The following is a 21,268-nucleotide window of genomic DNA, read 5'->3' as shown; positions in this document are numbered from 1 at the left end:
TACAAATACGTTGTCGCTGGATGGGCGAACTGTTGTTACAGAGACGATATGAGCTAAACCATGGTAGTCTGTTTCTGAGCAGATACCTACAAGTATGGAGCAATTTGCAGGAAAATCTAGGTGATTTCGAATATATCCATGGTCTGTGTGAAACATTACGAAGAGGAGAAGTTAATAGCGATTAATACTTTTCAAAATTTGCAAATAAATGAGAAGAACTCAAGAAATCGCCCAAAATTACGTGAAGGTGCGATTTCAAGAATGCTCCCCAATGTACCACATTATTTAATTTGACCAACAAAAATCTGAGTGTGGAAAATATGCTACTGAAAGTATATGGAAGCGAGAGCAAGATCTTCATGAGGGAAATGAGGAGTGACTTACAGAAAATGTAATTAAAAGCTTCACTGGCATTTGTGAAAACGTGCATAAGATTGCAGGAAATGACAAGCTGTACCATACTGTAATAAACGATTCATAATGTTTCTATGGGTCGTCACTGGAAAGATTTCAAAAATTCATCCCAGTGTAAGGATTCACAGTCGTAGAATTATAACTTCCTTACACAGTTCAGCTGAAAATAAGTCAAATAAAACTATTTCAAGCCATATCATACCTACATCTACATCTACATGGATGCCCTGAAAATCACATTTAAGTACCTGGAAGAGTGTTCATCGAACCACCTTCACAATTCTCCATTATTCCAATCTCGTATAGCACGCGAAAAGAATGAGCACCTATATCTTTCCGTACGAGCTCCGATTTCCCTTATTTTATCGTGGTGATCGTTCCTCCCTAATTAGGTCGGTATCAACAAAATATTTTCGCATTCGGAGGAGAAAGTCGGTGATTGGAATTTCGTGAGAAGATTCCATTGCAACGAAAAACGCCTTTCTTTTAATGATGTCCAGCACAAATTCTGTATCATTTCTGTGACACTCTCATATTTCGCGATAATACAAAACGTGCTGCCTCTCTTTGAACTCTTTCGATGTGCTCCCTCAGTCCTATTTGGTAAGGATCCCACACGGCGCAGCAGTATTCTAAAAGAGGACGGACAAGCGTAGTGTAGGCAGTCTCCTTAGTAGGTCTGTTACATTTTCGAAGTGTCCTGCCAATAACACGCAGTCTTTGGTTAGTCTTCCCCACAACAATTTCTATGGGTTCCTTCCAATTTAAGTTGTTCGTAATGGTAATACCTAGATATTTAGTTGAATTTAGGGCTTTTAGATTAGACTGATTTATCGTGTAAACGAAGTTTAACGAGTTCCTTTTAGCACTCATGTGGATGACCTCACAGTTTTCGTTATTTAGGGTCAACTGCCACTTTTCGTAGCAGTCAGATATCTTTTCTAAATCGTTTTGCAGTTTGTTTTGATCTTCTGATGACTTTATTAGTCGATAAATGACAGCGTCTTCTACAAACAACCGAAGACGGCTGCTCACACTGTCTCCCAAATCGTTTATATAGATAAGGAACAGCAAACGGCCTATAACACTAACTTGAGGAACGCCAGAAATCACTTCTGTTTTACACGATGACTTTCCGTCAATTACTACGAACCGTGATCACAAATCCAGTCACATAACTGAGACGATATTCCATAAGCACGCAATTTCACTACGAGCCGCTTGTGTGGGACAGTATCAAAAGCCTTCCGGAAATCCAGAAATACGGGATCGATCTGAAATCCCCTGTACATAGCACTCAACACTTCATGTGGATAAAGAGCTAGTTGTGTTTCACGGAACGATGTTTTCTAAACCCATGTTGACAGTGTGTTAATAGACCGTTTTCTTCGAGGTAATTCATGATGTTCGAACACAATATATGTTCCAGAATCCTGCTGCATATAGACGTTAACAATATGGGCCTGTAATTTAATGAATTACGCCTACTACCTTCCTTGAATATTGTTGTGACCTGTGCAACTTTCCAGTCTTTGGGTACAGATCTTTCGTCGGGCGAACGGTTGTATATGATTGTTAAGTATGGAGCTGAAGCATCAGCATACTCCGAAAGGAACCTAATTGGTATACAATCTGGACCAGAAGACTAGCTTTTATTAAGTGATTTTATTAAGTGATTTAAGTTGCTTCACTACTCCTAGGATATTTACTTCTACGTTACTCATATTGTCAGCTGTTCTCGATTCGAATTCTGGAATATTTACTTCGACTTCTTTTTTGAAGGCATTTCGGATGGCTGTGTTTAGTAACTCAGCTTTGGCAGCACTGTCTTCGATAGTATCTCCAGAGAAGGCATTGATTGTTTCTTGCCGCTAACATACTTCACATACGACCAGAGTCTCTTTGGATTTTCTGCCAGGTTTTGAGACAAAGTTTCGTTGTGGAAACTGTTCTAAGCATCTTGCATTGAAGTCTGCGCTAAATTTCGAGCTTGTGTAAAAGATCTCCAATCTTGGGGCTTTTGCGTCTGTTTAAATTTGGCATGTCTGTTTCGTTTTTTCTGCAATAGTGTTCTAACCCGTTTTGTGTACCAAGGAGGATCAGCTCCGTCGTTTGTTAATTTATTTGGTATAAATCTCTCAATTTCTGCCGGTACTATTTCTCTGAATTTAAGCCACATCTGGCCTACACTTATATTATTAATTCGGAATGAGTGGAGATTGTCTCTCAGGAAGGCGTCAAGTGAATTTTTATCTGCTTTTTTTAATAGGTGTATTTTTCGCTTATTTTTCGAGGATTTGGGGATTACAACATTCTACATCTACATCTACGTGATTACTCTGCTATTCACAATAAAGTGCATGGCAGAAGGTTCAATGAACCACTTTCAAGCTGTCTCTCTACCGTTCCACTCTCGAACGGCACGCGAGAAAAACGAGCCTTAAATTTTTCTTTGTGAGCCCTGATTTCTCTTATTTTATCGTGATCATCACTCCTCCCTATGTAGGTGGGTGCCAACAGAATGTTTTCGCAATCGGAGAAGAAAACTGGCGATCGAAATTTCATGAGAAGATCCCGTCGCAACGAAAAACGCCTTTGTTTTAATTATTGCCACTCCAATTTCCGTATCATGTCTGTGACACTATCTCTACTATTTCGCGATAATACAAAACGAGCTGCCCATCCTTGTACTTTTTCGATGACATCCGTCAGTCCCACCTGATGCGGATCCCACACCGCACAGCAATACTTCAGAATAGGGCGGACTAGCGTGGTGTAAGCAGTCTCTTTAGTAGATCTGTTGCACCTTCTAAGTGTTCTGCCAATGAATAGCAGTCTTTGGTTTGCTCTACCCACAATATTATCCATGTGATCGTTGCAATTTAGGTTATTTGTAATTGTAATCCCTAAGTATTTAGTTAAATTTACAGCCTTCAGATTTCTGTGACTTATCGTGTTATCGAAATTTAGGTGATTTCTTTTAGTACTCATGTGAATAACTTCACACTTCTCCTTATTCGGTGTCAATTGCCACTATCGCCACCATACAGATATCTTATCTAAATCATTTTGCAATTCGTTTTGATCATCTGATGACTTCACAAGACGGTAAATAACAGCATCATCTGCAAACAATCTAAGACGGCTATTCAGATTGTCTCCTATGTCGTTAATATAGATCAGGAACAACAGAGGTACTACTACACTTCTTTGGGGAGCGCCGGATATTACTTCTGTTTTACTCGATGACTTTCCGTCTATTACTACGAACCGTGACCTTTCTGACAGGAAATCACGAATTCAGTCGCACAACTGAGGCGATACTCCGTAGGCACGCAGTTTGGTTAGAAGATACTTGTGAGGAACGGTGTCGAAAGCCTTCTGGAAATCTAAAAATATGGAATCAATTTGACATCCCCTGTCGATAGTACTTATTACTTCATGAGTATAAAGAGCTAGTCGTGTTTCACAAGAACCATATTTTCTGAAACCGTGCTGACTTTGTGTCAATATATCGTTTTCTTCGACGTACTTCATAATATTCGAATACAGTATATGTTCATAAACCCTACTGCAAATCGACGTTAGTGATATAGGCCTGTAATTCAGCGGATTACTCCTACTTCCCTTTTTGGGTATTGGTGTGACTTAAGCAATTTTCCAGTCTTTAGGTACGGATCTTTCTGTGAGCGAGTGGTTGTATGTAATTGCCAAATATGGAGCTATTTTATCAGCAGACTCCGAGAGGAACCTGACTGGTATACAATCTGGACCGGAGGCATTGCCTTTATTAATTGATTTAAGCTGCTTCGTTACACCGAGGATATCTACTTCTATGCTTCTCATCTTGGCAGTTGTTCGTGTTTGGAATTCAGGAATATTTACTTCGTCTTCTTTGGTGAAGGAGTTTCTGAAAACCGTGTTTAATAACTCTGATTTAGTGGCACTGTCATCAGTGACTTCACCATTGTTATCGCGCAATGAAGGTATTGACTGCGTCTTGCCACTGGTGAGTTTTATGTATGGCCAGAATCTCTTTGGGTTTTCCGCCAGATTTCATGACATAATTTCGTTGTGGAAATTATTAAAAGCATCTCATATTGAAGTCCGCGCTAAATTTCGAGCTTCTGTAGAACATAACCAATCTTGAGGATTTTGCGTTCTTTTAAATTTGGCATGCTTTTTTCGTTGCTTCTGCAACAACAATCTGACCCGTTTTGTGTACCATAGGGGATCAGTACCATCACTTATTAATTTATGTGGTTTATATCTCTCAATTGCTGTCGATACTACCTCTTTGAAAACATTCCACAAATTTTCTACAGTTACATGATCAGATCGGAAGGAGTGAAGACTGTCTCTTAAGGCGTTAAGAGCATTTTTATCAGCTTTTTAAAATAGATCTACTTCACGTTTCTTTTTGATGGTTGTAGGTGTTACGGTATTCAACCTAGCAGCAACTGCCTTGTGGTCGCTAATCCCTGTATTCGTCACAAGACTCACAATTTGTCCAGGATTATTTGTTGCTAAAAGGTCAAGTATGCTTTCGGAACCGTTTACGCTTCGAGTGGGCTCAGGAACTAAGTGTTCAGAATAATTTTCTGAGAAAACATTCAGTACAATTTCGGATGACGTTTCATGCCTGCCACCGGCTTTAAACGTTTAATTTTTCCAGCATATCGAGGGTAAATTGAAGTGACCACCGACTATAATTGTATGAGCGGGGTACTTATTTGAAATGAGATTCCAGTTTTCTTTGAAAAGTTCAGCAACTACATCGTCTTAGTCGGGGGGTCGGTAAAACGATCCAATTAATACACTCCTGGAAATGGAAAAAAGAACACATTGACACCGGTGTGTCAGACCCACCATACTTGCTCCGGACACTGCGAGAGGGCTGTACAAGCAATGATCACACGCACGGCACAGCGGACACACCAGGAACCGCGGTGTTGGCCGTCGAATGGCGCTAGCTGCGCAGCATTTGTGCACCGCCGCCGTCAGTGTCTGCCAGTTTGCCGTGGCATACGGAGCTCCATCGCAGTCTTTAACACTGGTAGCATGCCGCGACAGCGTGGACGTGCACCGTATGTGCAGTTGACGGACTTTGAGCGAGGGCGTATAGTGGGCATGCGGGAGGCCGGGTGGACGTACCGCCGAATTGCTCAACACGTGGGGCGTGAGGTCTCCACAGTACATCGATGTTGTCGCCAGTGGTCGGCGGAAGGTGCACGTGCCCGTCGACCTGGGACCGGACCGCAGCGACGCACGGATGCACGCCAAGACCGTAGGATCCTACGCAGTGCCGTAGGGGACCGCACCGCCACTTCCCAGCAAATTAGGGACACTGTTGCTCCTGGGGTATCGGCGAGGACCATTCGCAACCGTCTCCATGAAGCTGGGCTACGGTCCCGCACACCGTTAGGCCGTCTTCCGCTCACGCCCCAACATCGTGCAGCCCGCCTCCAGTGGTGTCGCGACAGGCGTGAATGGAGGGACGAATGGAGACGTGTCGTCTTCAGCGATGAGAGTCGCTTCTGCCTTGGTGCCAATGATGGTCGTATGCGTGTTTGGCGCCGTGCAGGTGAGCGCCACAATCAGGACTGCATACGACCGAGGCACACAGGGCCAACACCCGGCATCATGGTGTGGGGAGCGATCTCCTACACTGGCCGTACACCACTGGTGATCGTCGAGGGGACACTGAATAGTGCACGGTACATCCAAACCGTCATCGAACCCATCGTTCTACCATTCCTAGACCGGCAAGGGAACTTGCTGTTCCAACAGGACAATGCACGTCCGCATGTATCCCGTGCCACCCAACGTGCTCTAGAAGGTGTAAGTCAACTACCCTGGCCAGCAAGATCTCCGGATCTGTCCCCCATTGAGCATGTTTGGGACTGGATGAAGCGTCGTCTCACGCGGTCTGCACGTCCAGCACGAACGCTGGTCCAACTGAGGCGCCAGGTGGAAATGGCATGGCAAGCCGTTCCACAGGACTACATCCAGCATCTCTACGATCGTCTCCATGGGAGAATAGCAGCCTGCATTGCTGCGAAAGATGGATATACACTGTACAAGTGCCGACATTGTGCATGCTCTGTTGCCTGTGTCTATGTGCCTGTGGTTCTGTCAGTGTGATCATGTGATGTATCTGACCCCAGGAATGTGTCAATAAAGTTTCCCCTTCCTGGGACAATGAATTCACGGTGTTCTTATTTCAATTTCCAGGAGTGTAGTTTAGTCCGATTGTCAGGTATAACCTCTACCCATACTATTTGACACGAACTATCTACTTCAATTTTGCTACAAGGCAAACTACCTCTGACAGCAATAAATACTCCACCACCAACTTTATTTAATCTATCCTTTCTGAACCCTGTTAGATCGTTTGAAAAAATTCGGCTGAACTTATTTCCGGTTTTAGCCAGCTCTCTGTACCTACAACTATTTGAGCTTCAGTGCTTTCTATTAGGAATTGGAGCTCTGGTTCTTTCCCAACACAGCTACGACAATTTACAACTACAATACCAATCGTTTCTACGATTACCTTACTGTGTTTTACATGCCCACTTTTAGATGGACGTCCCTTCTGTGGTTCCCTGAGACCCTCTAACCTAAAAAGCCGCCCAGTCTCTTCCACACAGTCCCCGCTACCCGTGTAGCCGCCTCCTGTGTGTAGTGGACTCCTGACCTTTTAAGTGGAACCCAGAAACCCACCACCCGATGGCGCAAGTCAAGGAATCTGCAGCCTACACGCTCACAGAACTGCTGGAGCCTCTGATTTAGAACCTCCACTCGGCTCTGCACCAAAGGACCACAGTCGGTTCTATCGACGATGCTGCAGATGGTGAGTCCCGCCTTAATCTCGGAAGCAAGACTGGCAGTCTTAACCATTTCCGCTAGCCGCCCGAAACCAGAGAGAATCTGCTCCGATCCAAAGTGACACACGTCACTGGTACCGACATGAGCCACCACCAGCAGTTGGCTGCACCCTGTAGTCTTCATGGCATCTGGAAGCACCCTTTCCACATCCAGAATGCCTCCCCCCCCCCCCGAATGCACACGGAGTGCACACTGGCTTCCTTCCCCTCCTTGGCAGCCATGTTCCTATCAGGCCCCATTACGCACCTAACTTTGGAGCTCCCCACTATCAGTAAACCCACCCCTGTGAATGCCCAGAACTTATGGTCCGAGAAGCTTCCTCTGGAACAGGATGGATGACTGCATCCGGCTCAGAGACATCATCAGCCACAGATAACACCCAAAACCTGTTCGTCAAACGAACCAGGGAGGCCTCACGATCGGCCCCTCAGAAAGTTTTTCACTGCCTGCCAGACTTTGGAATGATCTCCCACTCGACGACAGGTGAAGGGTCAACCTCAGTGCAGGCAGTACCCGGGTTGGCCACAGCAGTAGACCAATCGGAGGACACGTGGGACGTGCTCAACATCCCTCGCATTCCCCCTTTCAATCCCCCACAGTGACGCCGCTTGGCAGCAGCCTCAAGCTGTGTGACAGAAGCCAAAGAAGCCTGGAGCTGTGAGTGAAGGGTCACCAACTCAGCTCGCATCTGTACACAACAATCACAGTTCCTATCCATTACTGCAGTTGTTTCTGTTTGAGGCTCGTAAAAATACGCAACAAACGAACGGTGTACTCGCCTTATTAATAGCAGGAACTAGTGGTGCGCTCTCGCTGATAGTCTAACCGACACTGAGCTGTTCTAACCAAACAAACAAAAGCCTGTACGATACGAGGGCCGATACAATGGTCGATAGCAACGGTGGTATTGTACACTACACTGTTATTCAAATAAAAGGTTATGCCTAGTAAGCACTCAAACACGCAAGAAATTACAAAAATAAACTAGTAACTACCCAGATAACTGAAAATAAGTCACTCCTGTTTGAAGCTCATAAAAATATGCAACAAACGAACTGTGTAATCGCCTTATTAGTAGCAGGAACTAGCAGTACGCTCTCGCTGACGGTCTAACCGACACTCAATCTCGCTACGACAACCCTATGTTCACTGATCCCTTAATCTGTTTTGATGCTCGTTATTAACTCAGGATTATTTGTTGCTAAGAGGTCAAGTGTGTTTTAACAACCGTTTACTATTCGCATGTGCTCATGAACTAACTGCTCGAAATAATTTTCAGAGAATGCATTTAGCACAATTTCGGATGATATTTTATGCATACCTCTGGAATTAAACATGTATTTTCGCTAACATATCGAGGGTAAATTAAAGTCACCACCAACTATTATCGTATGAGTTGGGTACGTGTTTGAAATCAAACTCAAGTTTTCTTTGAACCTTTCAGTAACTGTATCACCTGAATTGGGAGGTCGGTAAAAGGATCAAATTATTATTTTATTCCGGTTGCCATCAATGATCTATGCCCATACTAACGCATAGGAAATATCTACTTCAATTTCGCGACAAGTTGAACTACTTCTGACAGCAACAAACACTCCACCGCAAACCGTGTTTAGCCTATCCTTTTGGGACACTGTTAGGTTCTTCGCAAAAATTTCAGCTGAGCTTATATCTGGCTTTAGCCAGCTTTCAGCGCCTATAACGATTTGAGCATCAGTGCTTTCTGTTAGCACTTGGAGCTCTGGTACTTTCCCAACACAGCTATGACAATTTACAACTGTTATACCAACGGTTCCTGCATCTACGTTCTTCCTGTGTTCAGCCTGCACCCTTTGTGACTAAAGCCCTTCTTGAGTTTTCCTGAGAAGCTCTATCGCATAAAACCGCCCAGTCCATGCCACACAGCCCCTGCTACCCGTGTAGCGTGTAGTGGGCATCTGCCTTATTTAGCGGAACCTGAAACCCAACCACCCTTTGGCACAAGTCGAGGAATCTGCAGCCTACACGGTCGCAGAACTGTCTGAGCCTCTGATTCAGACCCTCCAATCGGCTCTGTACCAGAGGTCCGCAATCGGTCCTGTCGACTATGCTGCAAATGGTCAGCTCTGCTTTCATCTTGCAAGCAATATTGGCAGCCTTTACCACTTCTGTTAGCCCCTCGAAACCAGAGAGAATCTCTTCTGATCCAAAGTGACACACATCATTGGTACCGACGTGAGCAACCACCTGCAGTTGGCTGCACCCTGTGCTCTTCATGGCATCTGGGAGGACCATTTCCACATCTGGAATGACTCCAACCGGTATGAACATGGAGTGAACATTGGTTTTCTTACCCTTTTTGTCAACCAAGTCCCTAAGTGGCCCCGTAATGCGCCTAACGTTGGAGCTCCCAACTACCAATAATCCTACCCTCTGTGATTGCCAGGATCTTGCAGGCTGAGTGCTTTCCTCTGAAACAGGACAGGCGACAGCATCTGGCTCAACGACAGTGTCAGCCACAGACAGCACCTGGAACTTGTTTTTCAGACAAACTGGGGAGGCTTTATGTGGGGCCGCCTGCGAAGTCTTTCGCCGCCTGCGTCGCCCTGGGGCGACCTCCTACTCGACCACAGGTAAAGGGCAGCCTCAGTGCGAGCAGTAACTGGGTTGGCCACCGGTGAGGACCGATCGGAGAACTCTGACGTGTTGGACGTCCGTTGGATCCCCAAGGCCGGCCACAACAGTGGTGCCCATCCACTGCAGCCTCAAGCTGTGTAACGGAAGCCATCACAGCCTGAAGGTGAGAGTAAATAGTCACCAACTCGGCTCGCATCCGCACAAAACAATCGCAGTCCCTGTCCATACTAAAGACTGTGGAAAACTAAACTATGCAGATAAACGGACTATCGGTATGTGCTGCGCAATTATATTGTAGACCCTGACTAAAACGCACGAACTATGTCTAGTAATACGCACACATTGAAAAATCTAACTACCGATGCACTCAGATGAAACTAAATAATTTGCCCCTGACTAGAAACTTGTAATATGTCACAAAATCGGTTTCTTTCCGAAGCAAACGAAAACGCGAGAACTGTAGCTATTAGATATTAATTTTACACACCGAAACTCAAGAAACTAAACTAATAAAGCACACAGATGATATAATAAAATTCGCTCCTGGTTAGGAACTCGTAAATGTCACAAAAGCGGTTGCTTCCCTATTGCTGCGTCTATCTCGGTCGGCTACTACTACCTGGTTCTCATGTATATGATTCTAGTTTTTACCTGTTGGTTTTTCTGGGTAAACAACTGTGCCAATAAAACTGTAAAAAACTAAATATGTACCAATTTCAAACAGCACTACTCAAAACCTTATCCTACTACAAAATGTTTTAAACAGTTAGCGTAGTTAAATAGAATTTGTATTCACACTGAGGATGTTTTCTTGCTTTCCATAATTTTTTTAGATTTTCCTTTGAGTAATTACTCCTGGATAAACATAGTCTTGTTGGTCAAACCAGACATATCACTTCTTAGTATTTACACTGATAAACAGATAATGAAATTCTTTTGAATTCAGCGTATGTATAATAACATTACAAATGACTTTTTTAATCTTACATTTAATATATGATAGCAAATTATCATCATCTTTTACATTTGTAGCCATGGTACATTTCTTTTTGATGTGTTGTGTGTGTTTATACCATACAGTGGCGGTGGCTCTTGCCCAGATTAAAAAATCAGTGTGCTTTATAATAAAATTTTTCGGAACTGGTTTTTTGAATAATCTTAATTTATTTTATACTGCTTAAAAACACAAGAAAACAGGAAATATGGTGATTATACAGTTATAAATATAATCCAGGAAATACTGTAGCTGATAATAGGATGCATACAGAAGTGAATTCAACTCTGTGTGTGTGTGTGTGTGTGTGTGTGTGTGTGTGTGTGTGTGTGTGTGTGTGTGTGTGCGTGTGCATGTGCATGTGTTAATGCAATATGCAATATTGTAGTTGGATTGGTCCATTAGCTTTGCTGGTTTTCAACATACTTTTGTAGGTATGTGAGGATATGCTGTGGTGACACATTTTATTGAATAACGTTAGGGGTTTGGAGCTGCTTAGATCTGAACAACAGTTTGCCAGCTCACCCCCTGCTTATGTTCATACTTATTCTAGGTGTAACTGTTTCTGTGATATGATTGTGGTGTAGTTCTGGTGTAAAATTTAAAATGTTGTAGCTGTGGGGGGAGACGCATGTGACTTATTCCTCATTGGGAATGCCACAGAGAGCAACTATTGGGGATGATCGTGGCTTTTGCTTTACAGCCAAGGGAACAAAAATTCTGGGAAAAACCTTAGCCAGGAGAGGTTTTACTTTTATTTCACCTAACACATTAACTAATAAGATCTTTTTCCTGGCTGATTACTTATTCAGTAGCATTCTGACTGGCACACATATCAATTACACTGTTGTCAATGTTTGAGATTTGTATGATTTCCTCCTTATTGATGATACAAAAAATCTGTGTTCCACCTTTATGGGACCAAGCTATTACTCAGGAAGTTTTTAATTATTTTTATAGTGCAGAAACTGCACTCTGCTTCTGCTGCTAAGACAGGTGTAGTTATTGCAATCTGCAAAGTTTCTTGCATATCACTGAATGATTCTTCAAAGGAATGTTCACCAAGAAAAGTGAACAGATCCCAAACAGACGTAATGCCTTTAAAAATATCACTGTGATAAATCACTGCCAGTTCATTTTGGAATTTATCGTGGCAAATAAATGGACTGTGTCAATTATTATTGTTTGTTTGTCTTAAGTTTACAGCAGTTAATTAAAGATAATTTTACACCAGGCGCATTTCGCTTTTATTTATAAAGCGTCTTCTGTTCTCATTAGTGTTCCTGCCTCTTGTTCACATATTCTCCAAACCACTGCTTCTTCCGCCTTTGTTAGCAGAGGCTGATGTCGAAAGAAGCTTAGTTACACACATGCACTTGGCAGTTTTGTACCTTTCTGCACTTTTTCTTACGCTGTATTTGCGTTATTTACGATTCATCCCACTTTTGGAAGTCTAATTGAAGTTGTGTGTGTTCTAACTCAGCACAGTATTACAGAGTTTATGTCTGTTCAATCTGAATGAAGCAAATTTCTTTGGGTCAATAATTTGAAGGTATTAAATACATGAGTGTTTTGGAATCTTCCTTTTGGTTGGTTGCTCATAATCTCACACGCTTCTTTGGCACCTGCTGGATCGTTTAAGTGTAGAAGTGAAACACTGATCATCAGAAACGCGCTATTTTGCAATGTTCTCTCGTATTTCAGAAACTTTCCCCTAAAAACTACTTAATGTATTGCAATTTGCAAAGTTTTATGCATATCAGAGAATGATTCTTCAAAGGAATATTCTACAAGAAAAGTGAACAGATCACAACCCAATGTAATGTTTTTAAAAATATCAGTGTGATGAATAGTACTGGTACATACTACTGGCATTTCCACTCCAAATTTGAACTGTGTCATAAATAACATCAACATGTTGCATAATCTCATAGGAAAAATTTAGAAGGAACAAAAAGTCTGGAGTGCGAAGTAATTTTCTTAAAGCAAAAGATTCTCTTTTTGTAATGTCATCCCAGGTATCCACTTCCTCAATCGTATCAAAACATTCCAGTAAGTAATTTGTTTCCTTTTACACTATCTAGTACACAAGACTGGAAGTTCCATCTAGTTTAATGATTCCCAACTTGGAGGTAATTACCCCCATGGGGAGTAAAATGTAATTTTCGAAGGGTGAAAACCAAATGGTGCAATTGAGTACTGGTCATGAAACTAAATTATTTGTAAAAGATCAGTACCAATGTCACTATTTTGTAAGACTGTAACAATGATTACATAATTAACCAATAATTAAATTTCTTAAAGCACTAGCTTTAACATGTTACACAATGTGATGGTGGTTACAGCTTGTGAAATGAATGTCCAAACAACCTCTTCCTGTACAGTGCCTCTATGACGTAAAACTGAGACATATACATCAATTTTTGTTTAAATATCTCGTGAAAATACTTTCTTCGAGTTGTAGGTAGTTAATGCAATAGACAAGAAATTGCTTCATTACTCACTTCACAGCACTGGCTATCAAATACTACTACACTACTGTAGGGCCAACACTTTATCATTCTTGTTGTTATTCGTGGCTGTGGCCAAACACAAAGCACTGGCAACCTGAAGTCCTTCAGCTTGTGCCAGCTCAGAAGTAAGGAGCCCAGCAGTCAAGCGATTTACAAACTGGCCGAAGTATAGTGCAGTATGGTTGATTTTAAATGGGTTCATAGAGTGTGGATGAAGAAAGTGTGTCTAGGGAGAGGAGTGCTGAAGACGAAGCATGTTTTATGACAAGTGCCTATCCTCAATGTGGATAGTTAGCTTTGTTTTCTAAAAAAGAGTTTCTTGGAAAATTGCTTCGTCTTTCTATAAAAAAAGATGGTTACAATCAAAAAGAAGCAATTCTCTCTCTTACTCATTAGTTTATGCCTTAATAAAACCCCTAAATATCACCTTGCTTTCATTACTCTAACAATGAAAGTGTTAAAAGGGAAGTCATTTCATTCTGAAGTTTGGTTATGCGCTAATGTTGGTGAAGGTGGGAGGAGGGTACAGGGAGAACTAGATAATATGTGTTTCCATACAGAGGTAATGATCTCATGTAGGTTGGGAACCACTATTCTAGTTGAAGATTTTCTAAAAGAGGTAACGAATTTAAGAAACTGGCACTGTTGCATGACTCGTTTTTCATTGTGAGCCGTTAGTGCTAACTCATGAATACAACAAAATCCTAAGCACTCTACTACTTTGTTTAATATGTGTCTGTTCTTCGTAACTTACATGTTATGTTTCCAAACTGACGTTTTATTCACTGAATCAGTCTGAGCAGCAGTGTTAATGGTGCCAAATCTTTTGTATCTTCAAGTATTTTTTCTAAATGCAATCCACTTGGCCCTTTCTTTTTATTTCGTTCACTTAAATGGTTTTGATTCTTGCAGCTTCACACAATCCTTCACCTCCAAACAACACACAATAGAAACAAAATAATTTTTCTCTCTCTTTACTCACTGTTAACAGCGACTTCTTGAAGTATCAAGCATTGCAGAAAGTTCTGTTTCTCTTTCCAGCGAGTTGAGGTATTGTGAAATCTTTTGCTTGATGTGCATCTGTCTGCTTAATTTTAGCTTCTCTTCCATACTTAATAACAATTTACTTTATTCATTTTAATGTCACTGTAAGAACATTAGAGTTTCAAACACTCAGCTCCAGAATAAGGATCACTGCTGAGAGATGGGTCGGTTTGCTGTTAGCAACATTTCTCATTGATGAATGGCAGGAGGAGAGAAAGGAATGCAGTAAGGGACGTCACAGCAACTACAGGAGTGATAAGTGATGTAGGTGAAACTTCGGGCAATGGGCTTGCCCCAAATATTGTGTAGGTGTGCAGACACGTGAGCAAGGAGGGGAGAGTGGTAAATGACAGAGACAGCAGGGTTAATTGCGCACTGGGCCTGCTCGAGTTGGCCCTAAGCCACGCTATGTTGAGGGGCGGGGCGGAGGAAGGGAAACTGCTTGGTCATGACACTATGATTGCAATTTTGGGAACTGAGGATTTGTAAGGAGTATGAGCCACCTGGTGCTCGTCCTCAGCATTGCATGAAGGGGTTAGGGAAAGGAAAACAGGTTCATCACTGTGTAAGGATGTGCTGATTGGAGGGGTGAGAGAGGAGTAGTGGGAAGACCTGGCCCAACTGCTGGGAGCTCAGAGTAGCATCGTGTGTCTCTGTAGTAGAGCACTGGGAACTGGACCTTGTTACCTCTGTTTGCTATCACTCCTACTACACCAAAATCATGTCATACTCTAACTGCTTGAAATAATACTGAAAAATACGTGTCATAAAATTTTATCGCAAAACTTCTTGTGGGGATAGACTCCCCTGCTCTAGAACGATCTGCCTCTGTCACCATATATTCTGTGCTATACTCAACGTATGCACAATGTTTAGTTTTTGTGTGTCATAATCTTCATAATTTCTTGAAATTCGATCCCTGCCAATTTAAACAGAAACAGTGTTACTGATTCGTTCTAGTGCACATGTGCTAATCGTGGCATTGTATTTATGTATAAGCATATGATATGTCACATAATATGCTGTACTTGGTTTCTACATTGTGCACAATGTTCTTTTTTCATGTTTCATAATTTTCGACACTTCTCAAAATCACGTTTGTGGAGATTTAAGTAGGGAGTTATCAGTGATTCGTTCCTTTGCGCATGTTTAAATACACAATTGCGTGTATTAGAGAGTAAAACGACTTTGTTTTTAATTTTCAAAAAGGTGTCCATTATGTGAGTCTGGTCATCTATTTGACAGCTGTGCAGTGTTGTCATACTGCAGACTCTGGCTTGTGTAGAGTAGGCTATGATAACTATTGGAAGCGCTGAATTTGGACAGTGACTGAGAATACATGTATTTTTCTTTGTCTGACTGCTTGAGTTTGCTGTATGTTTATTCTTAGTTTTAGTTTTGATACTTCTCTGTTAGCTTTTGGTTGGCAAGCAAAACCCCTTATTAATCAAATGAATAAATTTTGTTAACCAGAGTTCATGTGTGTGTCTGTATATTTATGACTGAAATGATGGAAGCAGCCTATATATTGATGACCTTGAAATTACACGAAAAAGCAGAGACTACAGAGTGAAACGGTGGCACTGCGTAGCAATGTCAAGCGGAGCCAGACAGATGAATGCTTTTATGCCTACAAAAAGACCTACTGAAGCAGATTAGGAATGTGCATAATCGAATTGCAGCATGAAATGACAAGAGTTTATACCAACAAATACGACAAGCTGTTTGCCCACTGCATCTGACATGATTTCCTCTCTGAAGATGAAAACACAAATACCGAAGTTTCTGCCAGAGAAGCCTGAACTGGGGTTCACAATGCAAAATTTTGAACTGATGAAAACCAACGATACTAACGATTATACGAAGTTTGCTGTAGTGGTTAACAGCCTGGATACTCGAGTATTCGAAATGGTGTCGAATGTTATTTTAAAACCACCCTCACAACAATGGTATCTGCACTTGAAGGTTACCTTGGTCTGACAGATGTATGTCATTGGACCAATGAATGCAAGTGATTCTTCATTTCGAGCGTATCAGCGATAGAACGCCATCTCAATTCTGGCGACATCTGAGGACCATCACAGAAGATGATGCAATGTCAAACGAAACACTACAGCGCACAGTCTAACATAACAGTCGCGACACTCACTGCTGTAAAAGTTGTTGCCGTTTGACAGATGGAGGGACACTAGCGCTCCAAGCGGCAGGTAGGGTGAACGTCAGACGCGTCGTAAGCATAATCTTTGTTTGCATCCATTTCCTACGTAATTTCCGAATTATTCGAGCTATTTTCTTGCCTCCGAGAGTTTGTGTAGTATCAGAAGGCATATATGTTTCTAAAAATGATTCTAAAATGAGCCCAAGTATGGACAAAAACCATGAATAGAGTGGCAAGCTACAACACATTCGTGAAGAAACACTTGTGACATTGGACAGCATTGCAGCTTATCACGTTGATATCAAAAGAATATAAACACACAGATTCACATGTAAGATGCACAGACATGTACCTCTACATGCAAAAGCGATCGACAGCTCGTTTATCGTTCTGTAGGCCTACTGTGTTTGTTATTGTCACCTGTTGCCACAAGTGCGACCTTCATCTTTATATTATTCTAAGTGGGACAAGCAACTGCCAAATAGTGGGAGAAATATGCTGAAAATATTGTAATGAGTTGACTACATTACATTTCACGAAAAACCAAATATTTGAATAATTTTCAAACAATCTGTCTGTAAGCACTTTCCTTGTCTCGTAATAGTTTCGCTCGAAGTCTAGCGATCTGCACATTCTGACACTTTACACGCTTTTGTAAGACACGAACAGCTGCACTTATTCTAACCACTTCATCGTCAAAGCAGGTCTGTGTTGATGATTCACACGAATCTGACACTGATACATGGAGAGTTGAACTGGTTGCTTCTGTGTCATAGGACTGTTTTACAGCTTTACATTGACTGTCGAATCTTTGTGGCAGTTTCCTCTTCATCGTCAGTTGAGGTGGCTTATTTGGACTGTCAAACAGCGTGGGTACTGTATTCCACACGAGTTTGTTATTGTCTGCGTTCATGAACTGCTTTTGTACGAAATGTAGCGAACAAAACCTAATATTATTACATAGGTAAACTGGATCTTTCTTCATAAGGTCTTCTCGTCTGCTATTAACTAGCCATTTTCTGCTCCTAAAACGAAACATTCATCATTTATACACATGTAGTTTGCAAGTGAATCCTGACGATACAGTTTAGTAACATGATGGTATATATCTCTCAGGATCCTCAGGAAACCTAAAAAAGACAGCTGTGGTGTCTTCTTCCTGTTGCTGCTGCGATTTATTGCGCTACAAACGCTCCCGATGGTAAAAACCATTGTATAAATCAAAATAAACGTTCACTATTCGCTTTCACGATCGCAACGAACTCACAGTTCAACCTACCGGCCGCTTGGGGCACTGCTGGCGCTGTAGGCAACAAAATCGAGGCGAAGTGTCGCGACTGTTATGTTAGACTGTGCTACAGCGTGTATAGCTTATGCAACCAACGCTTCCAGTGAAAATGGCAGTATCCATCTAGAAGAAAGAAACAGGCAGCAAGATTGTACGAGGATGACGAAATCGTCAGGTGTGTTGAAACCACAAGCGTTGTTACGATCAGCCAGCGAGATGCAAGTTTCCCTATGCATACCCAAACGGGTGCAGTGACCAGTAGTAGGTGCAGCAGACCGCACAGTTCTACAGTAGCGCCAAAGTGTAGATGAGGGCGTTGCCACTATTTCTGCAGGCACCGGGGGTGACGTAACCAGAAGGCGCCATAACCCAGCACTCGAGATTGGTCCAGTTATTCGTAACTAATCGACTACATCCCCAGATACAGTGAAGCAACAGCGCCTGCTCACATTATCATGTCATTCGTATCTGAAAGACGGAAAGGCAGATCAGTGCTACTTCATCGACTCGGACGTAAGTGCCCTGCCATTTATAACTGCCCACGTCGTGTTGTGCCGACTCCACTGTAGCTTGAATGGATTTTTAATTTTGTTTTATATGCCCGACTTCTAATTTCACCACCCAAGTCTCCAGGGTTGAGCAGTTATTGCCCGATGACAACACTCAATACAGTTTGTTAAAGCGGAGTTCGCTGTTATTAATTATGTTTTAGGTTTAATTTTATTACAGAGACTCAGCGTTCCTTCGTTTAACAGCGCGTCGTCAAAATAAGTATGAAATGCTAATGTCTTTGCAATACATAATGTTGACTATTGAGTTAAAGTTCGTATCTATCTTGCCATTTTAGAGAAGAGAAACCTTAAGCGCTTCTGCTTCTATATTCTCAGTATAAAATGTTCACTGATTTCAATTTACTTCCTATCTCAGTTCAGTATTTAACACAATTATATATCAGTGTCATTTCAGAGATATTACGTTGGTTCCACACTAACGGAATAACACGTAATTGACGTAACGTTAGCGACAGACCCGGACGGTGCACAAGTCCCGTCCAATCACCCCCCTCCACACCAATCCATATCCGAAGCTCCGCCCATGGTCTGCCGCATGTTCCAACATCAAAGTTGTTCGTATCACAGATATGCCAGTCATAACAAGGGAGAGAATCAGTAGTTAGTACGAAATACAGTTTTTCCAGTACCATTGTGAAAAGAATTAGAAATACACTCCTGGAAATTGAAATAAGAACACCGTGAATTCATTGTCCCAGGAAGGGGAAACTTTATTGACACATTCCTGGGGTCAGATACATCACATGATCACACTGACAGAACCACAGGCACATAGACACAGGCAACAGAGCATGCACAATGTCGGCACTAGTACAGTGTATATCCACCTTTCGCAGCAATGCAAGCTGCTATTCTCCCATGGAGACGATCGTAGAGATGCTGGATGTAGTCCTGTGGAACGGCTTGCCATGCCATTTCCACCTGGCGCCTCAGTTGGACCAGCGTTCGTGCTGGACGTGCAGACCGCGTGAGACGACGCTTCATCCAGTCCCAAACATGCTCAATGGGGGACAGATCCGGAGATCTTGCTGGCCAGGGTAGTTGACTTACACCTTCTAGAGCACGTTGGGTGGCACGGGATACATGCGGACGTGCATTGTCCTGTTGGAACAGCAAGTTCCCTTGCCGGTCTAGGAATGGTAGAACGATGGGTTCGATGACGGTTTGGATGTACCGTGCACTATTCAGTGTCCCCTCGACGATCACCAGTGGTGTACGGCCAGTGTAGGAGATCGCTCCCCACACCATGATGCCGGGTGTTGGCCCTGTGTGCCTCGGTCGTATGCAGTCCTGATTGTGGCGCTCACCTGCACGGCGCCAAACACGCATACGACCATCATTGCCACCAAGGCAGAAGCGACTCTCATCGCTGAAGACGACACGTCTCCATTCGTCCCTCCATTCACGCCTGTCGCGACACCACTGGAGGCGGGCTGCACGAAGTTGGGGCGTGAGCGGAAGACGGCCTAACGGTGTGCGGGACCGTAGCCCAGCTTCATGGAGACGGTTGCGAATGGTCCTCGCCGATACCCCAGGAGCAACAGTGTCCCTAATTTGCTGGGAAGTGGCGGTGCGGTCCCCTACGACACTGCGTAGGATCCTACGGTCTTGGCGTGCATCCGTGCGTCGCTGCGGTCCGGTCCCAGGTCGACGGGCACGTGCACCTTCCGCCGAGCACTGGCGACAACATCGATGTACTGTGGAGACCTCACGCCCCACGTGTTGAGCAATTCGGCGGTACGTCCACCCGGCCTCCCGCATGCCCACTATACGCCCTCGCTCAAAGTCCGTCAACTGCACATACGGTTCACGTCCACGCTGTCGCGGCATGCTACCAGTGTTAAAGACTGCGATGGAGCTCCGCATGCCACGGCAAACTGGCTGACACTGACGGCGGCGGTGCACAAATGCTGCGCAGCTAGCGCCATTCGACGGCCAACACCGCGGTTCCTGGTGTGTCCGCTGTGCCGTGCATGTGATCATTGCTTGTACAGCCCTCTCGCAGTGTCCGGAGCAAGTATGGTGGGTCTGACACACCGGTGTCAATGTGTTCTTTTTTCCATTTCCAGGAGTGTATGTTCATTGGATATGCGAGTTGAAAAATGAAAAATAATGAAAAATAAAAACTTTCTTTTTTATTTCATGAGCTTTCATCTGCACTATATCAAAACATCTGATATTTGTTAACTGCAGTGAGCGCAAATTTCCGTCACCTCACGTAGTGTAAGAAATTCTGTTGGAAAATATTAATTGGTAGTATCGCCAAGGATGCTGTCCATTGTCTCGATTGTCTAAAGTCAATGTTGCACATAAACAAGGCAAAGTCGATATCTTGGTTTGTTTCTGATTACCTCATTAAGACTAAAGAATATAAGAGTGGGATAATGTAGAAATGCGTAATGCAAGCAGTCAGATATTTATACAGTGACATTCTTCATTAATATTTGCCTGTGTAATGGGTGAATTTTTACTTGTGAACTCTTATGACTGCTTGCTTGTAGCAGACACGAGATTACTTTGAGTTCTTCTTCAGTGTTTGAGAGCTATGTCCATAATTTCGTCAGTGTCATTCCAACACATCTTATTCTACTTTAATGTCTGTTAGATATCAGTTTTGACAGCAGTTGGCCACAACAGTCAAGATTAGGTACCTTGTGTATGATAACTTTATTGAGAGTGCATATCTATGTTTCATTTTGACAGTATTACACAAACTGCTAAGAAGTACTAACAGCATAACACTGCTAGTATGAACAACCGCAGTAAAACAAAAAACGACGA

Source organism: Schistocerca piceifrons, chromosome 5 (assembly GCF_021461385.2).
Source record: "Schistocerca piceifrons isolate TAMUIC-IGC-003096 chromosome 5, iqSchPice1.1, whole genome shotgun sequence".
Taxonomy (NCBI): Eukaryota; Metazoa; Arthropoda; class Insecta; order Orthoptera; family Acrididae; genus Schistocerca; species Schistocerca piceifrons.
Note: the sequence above shows the minus strand (reverse complement) of the source record.